The sequence below is a fragment of the Rhinatrema bivittatum genome, chromosome 6 (assembly GCF_901001135.1).
Source record: "Rhinatrema bivittatum chromosome 6, aRhiBiv1.1, whole genome shotgun sequence".
NCBI classification, from domain to species: Eukaryota; Metazoa; Chordata; class Amphibia; order Gymnophiona; family Rhinatrematidae; genus Rhinatrema; species Rhinatrema bivittatum.
This window is the reverse complement of record NC_042620.1, coordinates 39,139,900-39,155,949: the sequence shown is the minus strand read 5'-3', so window position 1 is coordinate 39,155,949 and position 16,050 is coordinate 39,139,900. Positions and strand designations below refer to the sequence as shown.

Sequence of the window (16,050 nt, the reverse complement as noted above, 5' to 3'; positions counted from 1 at the left end):
AAGCTGGGAAGTATGCCTGTTAAGGAGTGGGGAATGGGCCAAGATGTATGCATGTAACCCCTGAATTTTCGAGAGAGAGAGAGAGAATGCCTCTTTTAAAGGGTCAATCTGACACTCTCTATATATCTCACTGTAAGGTTGGCACTTTCAACTCGGTGGATTTTTTTTTGGGGGGGGGGGGGGGTGGTGTTACATTGGTCTGCCTAGCGCGCAAGGGTCTGTAGACCCTTGTAACATTGCTTCCCACAAAACCCACCCTGAGTTGTACTTTTTTCGATAAATAATGCGTTAGACTACACCTGACAATGGATTTCTAATTAGTTTTATCATGAGTGATGCTTTAAAATATTTTAATTCTATTTCAAGCACTTACCACATTAAAAATACCTTATTAATCGTATTTATTTTATATTATTGCAGTTTCTAAATACACACATGTAAAAAGTAAACAAAGAACACTTTACAGAAACATCAGATCCAATCCTGTAATAAAACAAATATCAATGTATTCTTTTTTGAATCCTCTTTCCAAAACTGCAGAGAATATCAAAACTACAATAAAACTGCAATAATCATAATACTCATCATAAGAACTTAAGATTTTCAACAAGAGCAGAACAGGACTAGGACATGCAAAAAAGTATATTCAGTGACAATAAAATCAAATCCCTCCAATGCCAAACATTTTGTGAAGTAAGACAAATCCCTACAAAAAAAACCCCACCTAGAACATTGCCATACTATGCCATAACAGCAGTATTTCTGAGGATGCAAACAGCAGCAAACTTAACAATTAGGCAGTAAAGGCAAACATTACATTAAGCCCTAGAACGCTAATACAGAACCTAGTGGGCAAACAGAACAAGCCAAACTACTACAAATTACCACAGAGAAACTACATGCCAGCCAAAATACTGCACCTCTGTCACAGACCCTTATCCAAATCCAATATAGAATAAGGGACTACAAATTAGAAACAACCATGCAGACAAAACTGAAATGAAAAGTCTGAGAGACCAGACTCTGTGAACACTAGAATAATGAAGAAACAGCAAATTGCAAATATATAAGAAATGCATTTCTAAAGATGGCATATTTCAATCGCTGAAAGTCAAAATAATTTTTTTTTTACCTTTGTTGTCTGATCTTATTTTCTAATCGGTTGGTTCCAGTGTCTTTATTTATCTTTTCCTAATTCCTTTTTCAGGGTCTCTTTTATTTTTTGTTTCTCTCTCCTCATCTTCTTTTGTTCCTGCTTCATACACACAGAGCAGCCGTTTCACATACATGCTTTCTTTCACACAGGCTCCCACTCTTGCATGCTCTCTCTCACATACACACAGGCTCCCTCTCCCACACACTCTCTCTCACTCAGGCTCCCACTCTCATATGCTCTCTCTCACATTCAGGTTCCTACTCTCCCACACATACAGGCTCTTGCTCTCACATGCTGTCTTTCACAAGAAGGCTCCCAGTCCCCCTCACAGACATACATAAGCTCTCACATTCTGTCTCACACACAGGTTCACATTCCCACACAAACATACAGGCTCTCATATGCAGGCTCACACAAACATAGAATCTCACGCTCACAAGCAGGCTGCCACTTCAACACATGTACGCTTCCTCACATCCACAGGGTCTCACTCCCAAATGCTCTCTCTTTCAGATACACGTCCTCTTGCTCTCTCTTACACACAGGCTCTCACATCCACCTGCTCTCTCTGCCTCACACACACACACACTGCTTCTCCACTCCCACATGTCTGTCATACGCACACACATATACCCCATCCCACCCCAGGCTCCTATTCACACACCCCCTCAGGAAACCTCCCATTCATACCCCCACCCCACTACAGGTTTCCATTCACACATACAGACACACCCATACAGACACACCCACACAGGCAGGCTTCCATTCACACCAACACCCCCCCCCCCCCAATGCAAGCTTCCATTCACACCAACACCCCCCCGTGCCCAGGGCAGGCTCCCATTAACACCTCCCCCTCAAGGCAGCCTCCCATTCATACCCCCAACCAGCACCACAGCAGGCTCCTATTCACACATACACCCAGCCAGTCTCCCATTCACACACACACACACACACACACACACAAACACACACACACACACACACACCAGAGGCAGGTTTTCATTCACACAAATACACACCCAGGGAGTCTTCCCATCGGGAGCAGAAGGGGAAGCCCTTTCTGCTGCTCCTCCTCGAGTGCTGGCCACTGAGCTATACAAAACTCTTGCGGTTAGCACTTCCTCTATGCTGATCTCGTGCTTTACAAGATCAGCATAGAGCATGCGCTAGCCGCAAGAATTTTGAATTCTGTTGCGCTGACACACCTGGTGGTGTAGGCGAACAGGCTCTCTCCCGATGGTATTTTCATTTCGGCTGCCGGTGAGTTGGGGTCTCCCGGGCCTTTTTTTCATCCTGGACACTGATAGAGAGGAAGCCGCTGGCAGCCTCGTGGGCCGCCTCCCCTCTTCGGCTGCTGCTCTGCTGGCTGTGCCTGTTTGGCAGCGCTGGGCCTGCTCATGGGGGCCCTGCAATGCAAAGTGGGCAGTCCTGAGCTCAAATTGGGTGGGCCATGGCCCACCCAGGCCCACCAGTGGCTACACCACTGATGCATACAGATATGATATACAGCCACACTTTGACATTTTTTCAGAAAATGCAGTAGCAGGTTTCCTGTTGAAGAGTTAGTGTTGTTCCATATTTTAGAGATTGAGCAGCTGAAGACGCAAAGTCTCTTGCATGTTAGTCTAACTGAAACCAGTGGAGGGGAGGACAGAAGGGCCAGCTGGGAGGATCGAAGTTCTCTTGTAGGAGTGCAGGAGGGTAGAAGTTGAGAAAGATATCCAGGCCCTAGTTGTTTCCTGCATTTGAAGACAAAGCAAAGTGTTTTAGATTTTATTTTGCTTTCAACTGGGAGCCAATGTAACTGATGCAAAATTGGCATAACTTGGTTGGTGAACTTGGCACCTACCAAAAGTCTAGCTGCTGTGCTCTGCAGAAGTTTGAGACATTTGAGGCTGTATTGTATAATGCCATGGAAAAGAGTAATGCAGGAATTGATGCAGTTGGTGATCATTGAGTGTATGACAGTAGCTAGGTCGTATTTCTCAAAGTAATTACACAGTTGACGAATCTGACATTGGTACACATTGCTGAGATGTAGGTTTCCATTATGAGATGCTGTTTGAGTTGTACCCCCAGACTATGTACAGTCTTTAGGTTGCAAGGGGATTCCTGATAAGGAGGGCAAAGTTAATAGAGAGTGCCCTTGTCGGCTTAATTATTGGATGTTCTATTCATTGGCAGTTTTGAAATATTCTTTTAATTAATAAGAATTTAGTATTATGATTAATGTTTTAGCTTTCTTGATTTCATTGTTTGATGTTTTATGAGGAATAGTAATGTTTCTGTTTTTTGAACAAATGACTCTACCATAGAATCTCTATGCAAATGAACAGATGAGAGGAATTACTCTTATAGCAAGACCTTCATATTCATAGGCTAAATGATTCGCACTTTGCTCAGTGCCAACATTTGCTGCTAGCCATGTCAGGATGGTGGTTTAGTGATAGAGCCTTCATGACAACAAACATGGATTTCTTAGCATTCGGATAGGTGGATCCACGACCATAACCCACCTCTACCAGCAGATGGAGACGGAGCAAAGCTGATGACACAGTGTATATACTCCTGCACTGACATCAGCCTGCCAGTATTCTCTGTCTCCAACAGATGGTGGACATGCATCTCCCTACTGGGGATTGCATTAAATGTTTTTTATGGAAAGAGGAAAAAAAGAAAGAAGTTTATTGCCCCATTCTCCTGTGATAATACCTTATGGTCCCTCCCTCAGTCGAGTTTCCTGAGTTGATTTCTTTGGATCCTTCCCTCAGATGAGTGCCTTAGTCCGGTAGCTGTTTTTTGTCGGTGTGGAATTAGCTGTAAAAAAAACCCCCAAAAAACAAAAAAAATCAGCTGAAAGGCAAGTGGATGTAAGGAGCTGAGTGCGGTGGTGAAGGTATATGCCCTCTCCCCCGCAGCTGGAGATGGACTCTGTACCCTGCCAGGATGGGCTGAGCTCAGATAAATAGTAATTAAAAAAAAAAAAAAAGTTAAAAAGAGGGAGAGTTGATTTTAGGGATTCCTCTCCCCTCCAGTCTCCATGCTCGGTGCACCAATCTGATGTTCATTCCTGCCTCTGGGGGAGCTTGGAGGACTCGAGCAGCTTGGCGGGTTGAGTAGCCTTCTGGGCTAGGCCCCGTCTCTCGGGCTTAGATTGTTTGCTGCGTGGTAGGCCGTAGCGGTGTTTGCGCACTTTTTCTCTACACACAAGACTGCCCTCTTCAGGTACATCAGTTCGCACTTACATGCCCGGCTGTGCGTCTAGATGTGCGCCTAGCTGGACACTCAGTTGGGCACATAAGGACACCTATCTGGGCGCTCAGTTGTGTATAAGGGTGCCTAGTTGGACGCACAGTGGTGTGCTTCAGGGCACCTAGACAGGCGCTCAATTTTGGGCGCCTACCTGAATAGTGCTTTGGGCGCCTAATTTTTGAGCACTTATTTTTACAGGCATCTATTGCTAGCACAGCTGGGTGCACAGCTCTCAGATGCCTGTTTAGAGCATGCTGTCAAATGACTATGGCGCTGATATCAAAGAAGCCTAAGCACCTAACCCTTTGTGCTGCTTGCCGTACTCAAGCAGCTCAGCCTGGCGTCCCCTCTAACTTGTGTCAGCACTGTTTGGAGGCTCAGGGAGACTTGTCTCCATCTGATTTTGCTAAACCCGGTCCTTCCCAGCATGATGCAGGAATGGAAAAAGAGTTGGCAGAGGTTTCATCTGGAATTGGGGAAAGTAGTTCAGTGGGCGCAGGACCTGGTTTTGGCATGAACCCCTCTGCCTTTTCTTGGGTGGAATTTTTTCAAGGGCTGAGGTCCTTTCTTCAGGCGCAATCATTGGCAACAGCCAATCTTAAGAATTCAGGATTGCAGGCTGCAGATTCCTGTGCGTCTGGTGCAGTAGGTATGAATCATAGTATGTCTAGACCTGTGCGGGTCACTCCAATAGGGACCTGGATGGCACGGATGGTGAAGCTGATCCTTACTTCTTGGAGGATGGAGAAATTATTCTGGGGCTGGAGCCGTATAAAACTATGTTGCAGTTCTTTCATTGAGATTAGCCGCATCTCAAAAACGATATAATTGCGATGGAGAAGGTACAGAGAAGGGCTACCAAAATGATAAAGGGAATGGAACAGCTCCCCTATGAGGAAAGACTAAAGAGGTTAGGACTTTTCAGCTTGGAAAAGAGATGGCTGAGGGGGGATATGATAGAGGTGTTTAAAATCATGAGAGGTCTAGAATGGGTAGATGTGAATCGGTTATTTACTCTTTCGGATAATAGAAAGACTAGGGAGCACTCCATGAAGTTAGCGTGTGGCACATTTAAAACTAATCGGAGAAAGTTCTTTTTTACTCAACGCACAATTAAACTCTGGAATTTGTTGCCAGAGGATGTGGTTAGTGCAGTTAGTATAGCTGTGTTTAAAAAAGGTTGGATAAGTTCTTGGAGGAGAAGTACATTACCTGCTATTAATTAAGTTGTCTTAGAAAATAGTCACTGCTATTACTAGCAACTGTAACATGGAATAGACTTAGTTTTTGGGTACTTGCCAGGTTCTTATGGCCTGGATTGGTCACTGTTGGAAACAGGATGCTGGGCTTGATGGACCCTCTGGGCCACGAAGATGGCGTTAGCTCCCAGGAGGTGAAGAGAAGGCCCAGAAGTCAGTGGCGGCCTGCTGTGGATGGTAGCGGCAGCAGAGGAGATGGCGGCCTCTGGGCCGCAAGGAACGGCATCGGAAGGCTGGCAGCAAAGGTAAGAGGCTGCTCGTGGTTAGGTCTGCAGGCAGCATCGCAACAGTTGCCTCTTTAAAAGCAATGGGGCCTAGGTAAGTTTTTAAATTTTTCTTGAATTCCCTTAAGTTCGTCTGGAGCCTGAGATGATCTGGAATAGAATTCCAGAGAATTGTGCCTGCCACTGAAAAGGAACGTTGTCTAGTGAGGTCAGGCTTAGCTGTTCGGACTGATGGAACTTCAAGAAGACTTTTATTCATGCAGCGTAGCTCCTTGGAGGGTTGATACAGTGAAAGAGAGGAGCATAACCAGATGGCAGATTTCTTGTGAAGGATGTTATAGATAATCAGAAGAATTTTGTAGTGTATTTGTGATGAAACTGGAAGCCAATGTAAGTAATAGAGAACAGGAGTAATGTGGTCTCTAAGTTTTGTACCTGAGAGGATACAATCAGCAGCATTTTGAACCATTTGGAGGGGGCATAAAGCAGAGTCTGAGAGACCTAGGTATAAGGCATTACAATAATCCAAATCTGTGAGAATCAGAGCTTGTAACACTGTACAGAAGTCATTAGGATATAGCAACGGCTTTAGGCATTTCAATAAGTGAATCTTATAGAATGAATTCTTACCACAGATGAAATATGAGAAATGAAAAGTTCACAGTCTAGGACTGAGCTAAGTTATGAGCTTTGGTGGTTATGGGGATAGAATGATTGTCAAAAATGAGGTAAGGTGGTGGACAACAAGAGGACACAGGGATGTTGGATAGGTGTAAAATTTCAGTTTTAGATGCATTGAGACAATTATGGGTAAACCAAGAGTTGATGGACTTAATGCAGAGACAGACAATGGACAGAGAGTTGGACCATGAAATACTATAGGGAATGAAGAATTGAATGTCATCTGCGTAAATTTTGAAATTTACGCTTAAGCCAACTAAAAGACAGCAGAGTGGAAATAAGTAAATGTTAAACAGTATGGGGGTAATTTTCAAAGGAGTTACGCGCATAAATGTAACTACTATTGTAGCAATTTTCAAAAGCCATTTACTCACGTAAAGTGCACTTATGCGAATAAATCCTATGGACGATTCAATGGCACATATTGTAGCAATTTTCAAAAGCCCACTTACTCGAGTAAAGTGCATTTACATGCGTAAAACCCAGATTTACGCATGTAAATGCTTTTTAAAATCAGACCCTATGTTAGAAAGGGAGGAACCTTGAGGGACGTCTGAGGGAATAGTGTACCAGTCAGAATTGTAAGAGCCGACACTTACCTGTTGAGGATGATTAGGCAGAAAAGAAGTGAACCATTTCAGAACTGTATTGGATATGCCGATCGATCGTAGATCTGTTATAAGAATTTGATGGTCCAGAGTATGGAACTCAGCAGAAATATCCAATAGTATTAAAATATAATCGGTGTTAGAATCAAATCCTCGTAATAGAGTGTCAAATGAGGGTAAAATTAGGGTTTCGGTGCTGTCAACCTTTCTGAAACCATGCTGGTTTGGATGAAGGATAGCATTCTCATTGATAAAATCTGTTAGTTGATGTAAAACTACTGATTTTATAACCTTGGCTAACAAAGTTAAAGAGGCGATGGGGTATAGGTTATCGAAATCAGATAGGTCTGAGTTTTTTTTCTTTAGGATCGGCAGAACAGAGGTTTACTTTAGTATGTTAGGGACTGACAAAACAGCAAGGAAGGCTGCTTAATAAAGCCGTGAGAGCAGAAATACACAATAAGCAGCCAGATGTCCAATCTATGAAAATTTATTATGTAGAATCAATATATGCAATGAGCCCGACTCCAGCCGAGTTTCGCCCTCTTTCAATAGGGCTGCATCAGGGGAATTTGCATATGTAAATGCTAAATCTTCATCAAAAAGTTGTAAGTGTAATTTATGAACGGTACAACTTTTAAAAACCGACACGATGTTCAGCAGCACTTTCAGCAGGTAAAATGCTCCGGATTTCAACAGTACAAAATCACTGCGATCTATTCAGAACACACAATGTGTGTTTTTAAAAGTTGTACCGTTCATAGGTTACACTTACAACTTTTTGATGAAGATTTAGCATTTACATATGCAAATTCCCCTGATGCAGCCCTATTGAAAGAGGGCGAAACTCGGCTGGAGTCGGGCTCATTGCATATATTGATTCTAGATAATAAATTTTCATAGATTGGACATCTGGCTGCTTATTGTGTATTTCTGCTCTCTTTAGTATGTTAGGAAAGGTACTTGAACCAAGGGAAAGACTGACTAGGCGGATGGAGATATGGTCACGATAGTCAAGATGACCAGAGCAAGGTTTGAAAGGACTAGAGGAAACTTTCATCTTGGATAGGATGCCTGCTATAGTTACAGAGTCACTACCATCAAAGATGCCCTAGTGGGACAGGGTAAGCTGGGTTTGGGAATGGGCAGGTGAGAGAAATCGTCAGAGATTTTAGTGACTCTGTCCCTAAAATGCTGTGCAGTCCTATTACAAAATGTATTATCTATATTGTCAAAGATATTTGATTTCGGATTAGTTAAAGATTTAATGATGTTGAAAAGAACGGAAGGGTTACCATTGGCAGTCTGAATTTTGTTTGCATAAAATAATTTCATGGCAGAGTTAATCTGCTTTATCCCAGGACAAGCAGGATGCTAGTCCTCACATATGGGTGACGTCACCGACGGAGCCCAGCGCGGGAAATCTTTCTGTCAAAGTTTCTAGAAACTTTTGACTGGCCCTGAGAGACCACTGAGCATGCCCAGCATGCCATGATATTCTCTGCCACATGTGTCTCTCTTCAGTCTTCGCTTTTCCGCGCTGCCTCACGCATCGCGGGACTGGAGCCGTTGCGTTCTTCACGAAGTCTTTTGTGACTGAAAAAGTCATAATTCTCGATATCCTTGATATTCTCTCTCATAGAAGTCTCTCACGGGTTATTCTCGCCGGCCGGTGAGTACCGTTTACTTGAGTTCTCATTTTTCAAGAAATCCCTTCACACGAATTCACATCCATCGACGGCCGTCGATTCCAAAATGGCGACGGGATTCAAAAAGTGTCCTATTTGCAATAGAAATATGTCGATAACCGATCCACATTTGGAGTGTGTACTCTGCCTCGGAGAAAAACATGACGTGAGTACATGTCCCAAATGTGCGGAAATGACAGTAAAGGGACGGAAAGCCAGACAGGAGAAGATGGAACATTTGTTCCAACTCCAGTTAATTCCTTCTCCTTCCAAATCATCGAGGTCATCTCTGGCTGGAGCGACCAAACGAGCACTAGTTAAAAAGCCGCGTCCGGACGGATCCAGTGATCGCCCGTCCTCACCATCGTCGGTGCTATCGACAAAGTCAGCGGACCATCAAAAATCCAAGCATCTGCATCGACATCGACGTCCGTCATCCTCCACATCGATGTCCCAAGACGAATCGATGCCGAAGCGGCCCCGAGAACAGGAAACACCGGCACCTTCGGCGCCTGGGCCGTTGTCTCCGCCAATTCCAGACACACCTCACACTTCGTCGCAGGATGTCTCCTTACCACCACCACTTACAACTACGATGACTACATCAGTTGTACAGCCGGAATTGTCTATTCTAATAAGACAATCAGTCTTATTAGTGGACATCTTCAAGAACAAGCTGTTCCGGCGATTCCGCCGATGCCTCCAACATCGATGCCGATACCTCTAGCATCGATGCCGATGCCTCCAGCATCGATGCCGATAGTAGTACTGATGCCGGTGGGCCCACCGATGCCGGCGCCTTCATTGGCATCAAGGACATCGATCGATTCCATCACCACTATGCCAAGGCTCTTGACGTCATCGACATAGATTTTCGCCCATATTCCATCAGGCCCTTCGATGACGTTCCATATTCCATCGACGTCGATGACTTCGGTGACACTTCCACCGATGACAACGTCGAGGACAACCTCAATACCATTGAGGCAACCTTTATACAAACCTCCAGAAGTTCAGGATCAGGCTTTCTAGTGACGCCTTTTGCAAAGGTATCAGGATATAATCGATACTCTACCATCTACGAAGCCACAAGACACTTCTACAATATTTTCCACCGATGATCCATAGCCAGGCCCTTCAGGCCTTCACTTCCCACCTAAATCAACACCAAAATCTCCTTACAGAGAAGATTCTGAGGATTCTTGGGATGAGCAACACTCTCAAATTTCTTCAGAGGAGTTCATGTCTGACCCTTCTTCTCCAGATCAGAGAAAGAAGTCACCCCCAGAGGATCTATCATTCTCCTCATTCATCCAAGGCATGGCTGACTCTATCCCATTCAAACTCACAGCAGAGGAAGATACCAGGGCACAAACCCTTGAAGTTTTACAGTTTGTTGACCCACCCAAACAAGTACTGGCAGTGCCAGACCATGAGGTCCTATTGGATCTTCAAAGACGAATTTGGGAACATCCATCTTCTGTTCCTGCAGTGAACAAGCGTGTGGACACTACTTACATAGTCCAGCCAGCTCCAGGCTACCAGAAACAGCAATTACCACACCAGTCTGTAGTAGTGGAGTCGGCACAGAAAAAATCCAAACGTGTACGCCCACACTCATCGACCCCACCTGGTAGGGACCATAGATTCCTAGACTCATTAGGAAAAAAGGTCTATCAGAGTTCCATGTTAAACACCAAAATTTCTGCCTACCAGCTGTACATCACTCAATACCAGAGGAACCTCTGGAAACAAATGGAAGAATTGTTACCTCCTTACCCACACAATTCCAGGAACCAGCACAAGCTGTGATCAACAAGGGACTAGAGGCGGGTAAGCATGAGGTGAGAGCAGTCTACAACAATTTTGAGACTGCTTCCAGAGCAGCAGCAACTGGAATCACTACCCGTAGATGGGCCTGGCTCAAGGCATCTGACCTCAGGACTGAGGTGCAAGAAAAACTTGTAGATCTGCCCTGTCTTGGTGACAATCTGTTCGGGGACAAGATTCAGGAAGCCGTGCAACAACTTAAGGACCACACTGAGACTCTACGTCAGCTGTCTCAAACCCCACAAGACCCTGCTACTCAGTCTTCTCGTCGTCCTCCACGAAGAGAAACCCGACGTTCTTATTACAGGCCATGCAGATACTACCCCCACACTTCTAGGGGTAGGTCTACCAGACCACAACAACGCCCCCAGGCCAGGCAGTCTAGGCCTGCTCATCCACAACCTCCTGCACAGACAGGCCCTGCGGCAAGCTTTGAAACACAGGCCAGAGAACAAGCCCAACCTTTCAATCCCAAGCCAAACCTATCAGTGGGCGGAAGAGTGTCTCACTTTCACACAAATTGGCAAAACATAACATCAGACCAATGGGTACTCTCCATAGTGTCTCGAGGCTACAAACTAAATTTCATCTCAATTCCTCCAGAATTTCCACCAACTTCCTGCCCACAACAAAATTCTCAACTACATCAATTACAAATAAAATTATCCACCCTTCTGAGAGCCAGGGCCATACAACCGGTGCCCCGGACACAGCAGGGCAGAGGATTCTACTCCCGATATTTCCTCATTCCAAAGAAAACCGGAGGCCTACGTCCCATCCTAGACCTCAGAAATCTCAACAATTTCTGAAGAAGAAAAGTTCAGGATGGTTTCTTTAGGCACCATGCTTCCACTTCTTCAAGCAGGAGATTGGCTTTGTTCTCTGGATCTTCAAGACGCTTACGCTCACATTGCAATATTCCCTCCAATACAGAGTTCTACCCTTTGGACTGGCATCTGCTCCCAGAGTCTTCACCAAGGGGTAGATTTTCAAACCGCGCGAATTGGCGTACTTTTGCTGGCGCATCAGGCGCAAGCAAAAGTACGCGGGATTTTAGTAGATACGCGCGTAGCCGCTAAAATCCTGGATCGGCGCGCGCAAGGCTATCGATTCTGTATAGCCGGTGCGCGCCGAGCCGCGCAGCCTACCCCCGTTCCCTCCGAGGCCGCTCCGAAATCGGAGCGGCCTCGGAGGGAACTTTCTTTTGCCCTCCCCTCACCTTCCCCTCCCTTCCCCTACCTAACCCACCCGCCCGGCCCTGTCTAAACCCCCCCCTTACCTTTGTCGGGGGATTTACGCCTCCCGGAGGGAGACGTAAATCCCCGCGCGCCAGCGGGCCGCTAGCACGCCGGGATGTGACCTGGGGGCGGGTACGGAGGGCGCGGCCACGCCCCCAGACCGCCCTGGGCCGTAACCACGCCCCGGGCCCGCCCACAAAACGCTGCCGACACGCCCCCAAAACGCCGCGCCGACCGGGCCCGCCCCCGACACGCCCCCCTCGCCAAACCCCGGGACTTATGCGAGTCCTGGGGTCTGCGCGCGCCGGTAGGCCTATTGAACATAGGCACACCGGCGCGCAGGGCCCTGCTCGCCTAAATCCGCCCGGATTTAGGCGGATTTAGGCGAGCAGGGCTCTGAAAATCCGCCCCCAAATGTCTAGCAGTAATAGCAGGACACGTACACAAAGAAGATGTCCATGTGTTCCCATATCTAGACGACTGGCTCATAAGAAGTCAGTCTCAACAAGGACCTCTTACCTCTCTAACACGAACAATCACTCTACTTCACTCCATGGGATTTCTCATCAATTATCAAAAATCCCATCTCACTCCAACTCACCCGCTTCAATTCATAGGAGCAGAATTGAACACCAATCTAGCAAGGGCCATTCTACCTGTAGATCGAGCAGACACACTCATTCTACTAGTAAAATCCATCTCCTTACAGAAACAAGTGACAGCTCATCAGTTTCTGATTTTCTGGGTCATATGGCCTCCACAGTTCATGTTACACCTATGGCAAGGCTTGCCATGAGAATTACCCAATGGACTTTACGATCACAATGGATCCAAGCCATTCAACCATTATCCAATTCAATTGACCCAACAACTAAGATCATCTCTACGTTGGTGAACAAACAAGGACAACTTGTGCAAACGCCTACCTTTTCAGCAACCAGTCCCACAAATAACTTTAACTACAGATGCATCCACCTTGGGTTGGGGAGCTCACATAGACAATCTCCAAACTCAAGGTACTTGGACAACTCTCGAAGCCACTTTTCAAATAAATTTCCTAGAGCTTCGAGCTATACGTTATGCACTACATGCGTTCATGGACTGCCTTTCACACAAGACTGTTCTCATCCAAACGGACAACACAGTAGCCATGTGGTACATCAACAAGCAGGGAGGTACAGGCTCATATCTCCTTTGTCAAGAAGCTGCACAGATTTGGGACTGGGCCCTAACACACTCAATGTTCCTACGGGCCACTTATCTTGCAGGCATTCACAATGTAATGGCAGATCGACTCAGTCGTCAGTTCCAACCACACGAGTGGTCCCTGGATCCTGCAGTAGCGACCAGGATATTTCAGCGTTGAGGACAACCAACACTGGATCTCTTTGCATCACATCTGAATCACAAAGTGGACAAATTCTGTTCTCTACACAAACAGAACAACCAGCCAGCCAAGGACGCCTTTGCTCGCCCTTGGAACTCAGGCCTACTATATGCGTATCCTCCAATACCACTCATAACCAAAACTCTAGTGAAGCTACAACAGGACAAAGGGTCCATGATACTCATAGCCCCATATTGACCTCGACAAGTATGGTTCCCCACACTGTTAGACCTCTCAGTCAGGGATCCCATTCGCCTGGGAGTAGCTCCCACTCTCATAACTCAGGATCAGGGACGGTTGCGCTATCCCAACCTCCAATCCCTATCTCTGACAGCATGGATGTTGAAAGCTTGATCTTACAACCACTCAATCTTTCATCCAATATATCTCAAGTGCTTATAGCTTCACGTAAACCTTCCACACGGAAGAACTGTGCTTCCAAATGGAAGAGATTCACTTTGTGGTGCAACCAAAAGAATATAAATCCTTTCACCTGCCCCACAACTTCTCTACTAGACTACTTATACCATCTTTCAGAATCTGGTCTCCAGACTTCATCTGTAAGAGTACATTTAAGTGCAATCTTTGCTTACCGTAACAAGATGGGTGATGCACCAATTTCCACACAACCTCTCGTAAGCAGATTTATGAGAGGTTTAACACATCTTAAACCACCAGTTCGACCACCTGTCACAGACTGGGATCTGAATCTTGTATTAACAAGCCTCATGCGTTCTCCTTTCGAACCCATAGATTCCTGTGATCTTAAATTTCTCACATGGAAGACTACCTTTCTTATAGCCATTACATCAGCTAGAAGGGTTAGTGAGTTACAAGCACTTGTCACGTATGCACCCTATACGAAGTTCCTACATGACAGAGTGGTTCTCCGTACACATCCAAAATTCCTACCCAAGGTAGTTACGGAATTCCACTTGAACCAATCCAAAGTTTTACCCACATTTTTTCCAAGGCCTCATTCCCATCCAGGAGAAACAGCCTTCCATACCTTGGACTGTAAGCGTGCACTAGCATTTTATATAAACCACACTGCAGTCCACAGACAATCCACACAGCTGTTTGTATCCTACAATCCAAACAAACCGGGGAAAGCTGTGGGCAAACATACTATATCCAATTGGCTAGCAGATTGCATACAGTTTTGCTATGAAAAAGCAGGCCTTCCTCTCCAAGGGCGAGTAAAAGCACATTCAGTAAGAGCAATGTCAACCTCAGTAGCACACTATCGTTCAGTGCCAATCCTTGACATATGTAAAGCAGCAACATGGAGTTCTCTTCACACCTTTGCAGCTCATTACTGCTTGGACAAGCAGGGATGACAAGATTCTGCCAATGGACAATCTGTTTTAAAGAACTTGTTTCCAGTATAATCCCAACTCCTTCTACAACCAACCTACTGTGATCTTCGGCTGACTCATATTCAACAACAATACCTCAATGTTGCTTCACCATGAATTGACTCAGCCTCTAGCTTGCTATTCACCCATATGTGAGGACTAGCATCCTGCTTGTCCTGGAATAAAGCAAAATTGCTTACCTTGTAATAGGTATTATTTTATTTTTGCTAAAGCTTTTGCTACATACGAGACTGAAGAGAGGAGACACCTGTGGCAGAGAATATCATGGCATGCTGGGCATGCTCAGTGGCCTCTCAGGGCCAGTCAAAAGTTTCTAGAAACTTTGACAGAAAGATTTCCCACGCTGGGCTCCGTCGGTGACGTCACCCATATGTGAGGACTACATCCTGCTGTCCTGGGATAACACCTATTACAAGGTAAGCAATTTTGCTTTATATAGTTGCATAAGCATGCAAAAAAGGCATTTTTGCGCTTGGGAATGGGCAGTTTATGCCATCAACACTCAAGATGTCGAAGTTCAGTTTCTAATGTTTTCAATAGGGGCGTAAACCATGGGGCACTAGGTTTAGAACTTGGAGAATAAAGTTTTTTAGTGCAGAGGAATCCAAATCATGAATAATGGTAGAGTTCTAGTCTATAACTGAGCAATTGATATCATCATTAGTAAGGTCAGGCATATTAGGAGAAAGGCTTCAGCGAAAGATCCAGGACTAATCTTCTTCCTTTTAAAAAATGTTTTGGCTTTCTGAGTGGCATTATTGGGGTAATTAATGTAGGCCATAGCCAAATAAGTCTGAATAACGTCACTTATCTTTTTTTCAAGAGCTTTTCCTCAGAAATAGGACAGGAGAAAGACTTTGAAAATCTGATCCTTTATGCATAATTTTAACCCTCAGCATTTCTTCCACTATTCAGCTATTTCTTCTCTTCTCACTAGCCCTAAAGAAAGTAACATTTCTAAATATTAATATTGGTAGATAATTAAAAACGCCATTTCTTTTTAGCTTTGTATTTTTAGCATCATGTTTTAGTTTTTGCACTGTCAACACATTGTGAAGCTGATGAAACCAGAGACGGTAACTGTCAAATGGGCGTGCAGGCACACATATACATATGCATGCCCAGATACGTGGCCATTTTATAACATGTGTGCACATGTTATAAAATAGCCCCGTCGCGCATATGTGTGCACCCAAATTTGCAAGTGGGTGTGCACAGCCATGTAAAGTTGGGTTTAAGCTGCGCAAATTGGGGAATTTTATAAAATGTGTGCGTCCTCATCATGACCAGTTTCACCAGTTCATCCACCAGTTTGCCCAGTAGACAACTAGCTCTTCCAAACCCC

At 45.2% G+C, this 16,050-nt stretch overlaps 1 protein-coding gene across 1 annotated transcript in view; it reads left to right on the top strand.

The window, feature by feature from the left end:
• Positions 1-16,050, top strand: part of CFAP221 (cilia and flagella associated protein 221) — a 269,346-nt gene that overhangs the window by 64,456 nt on the left and 188,840 nt on the right.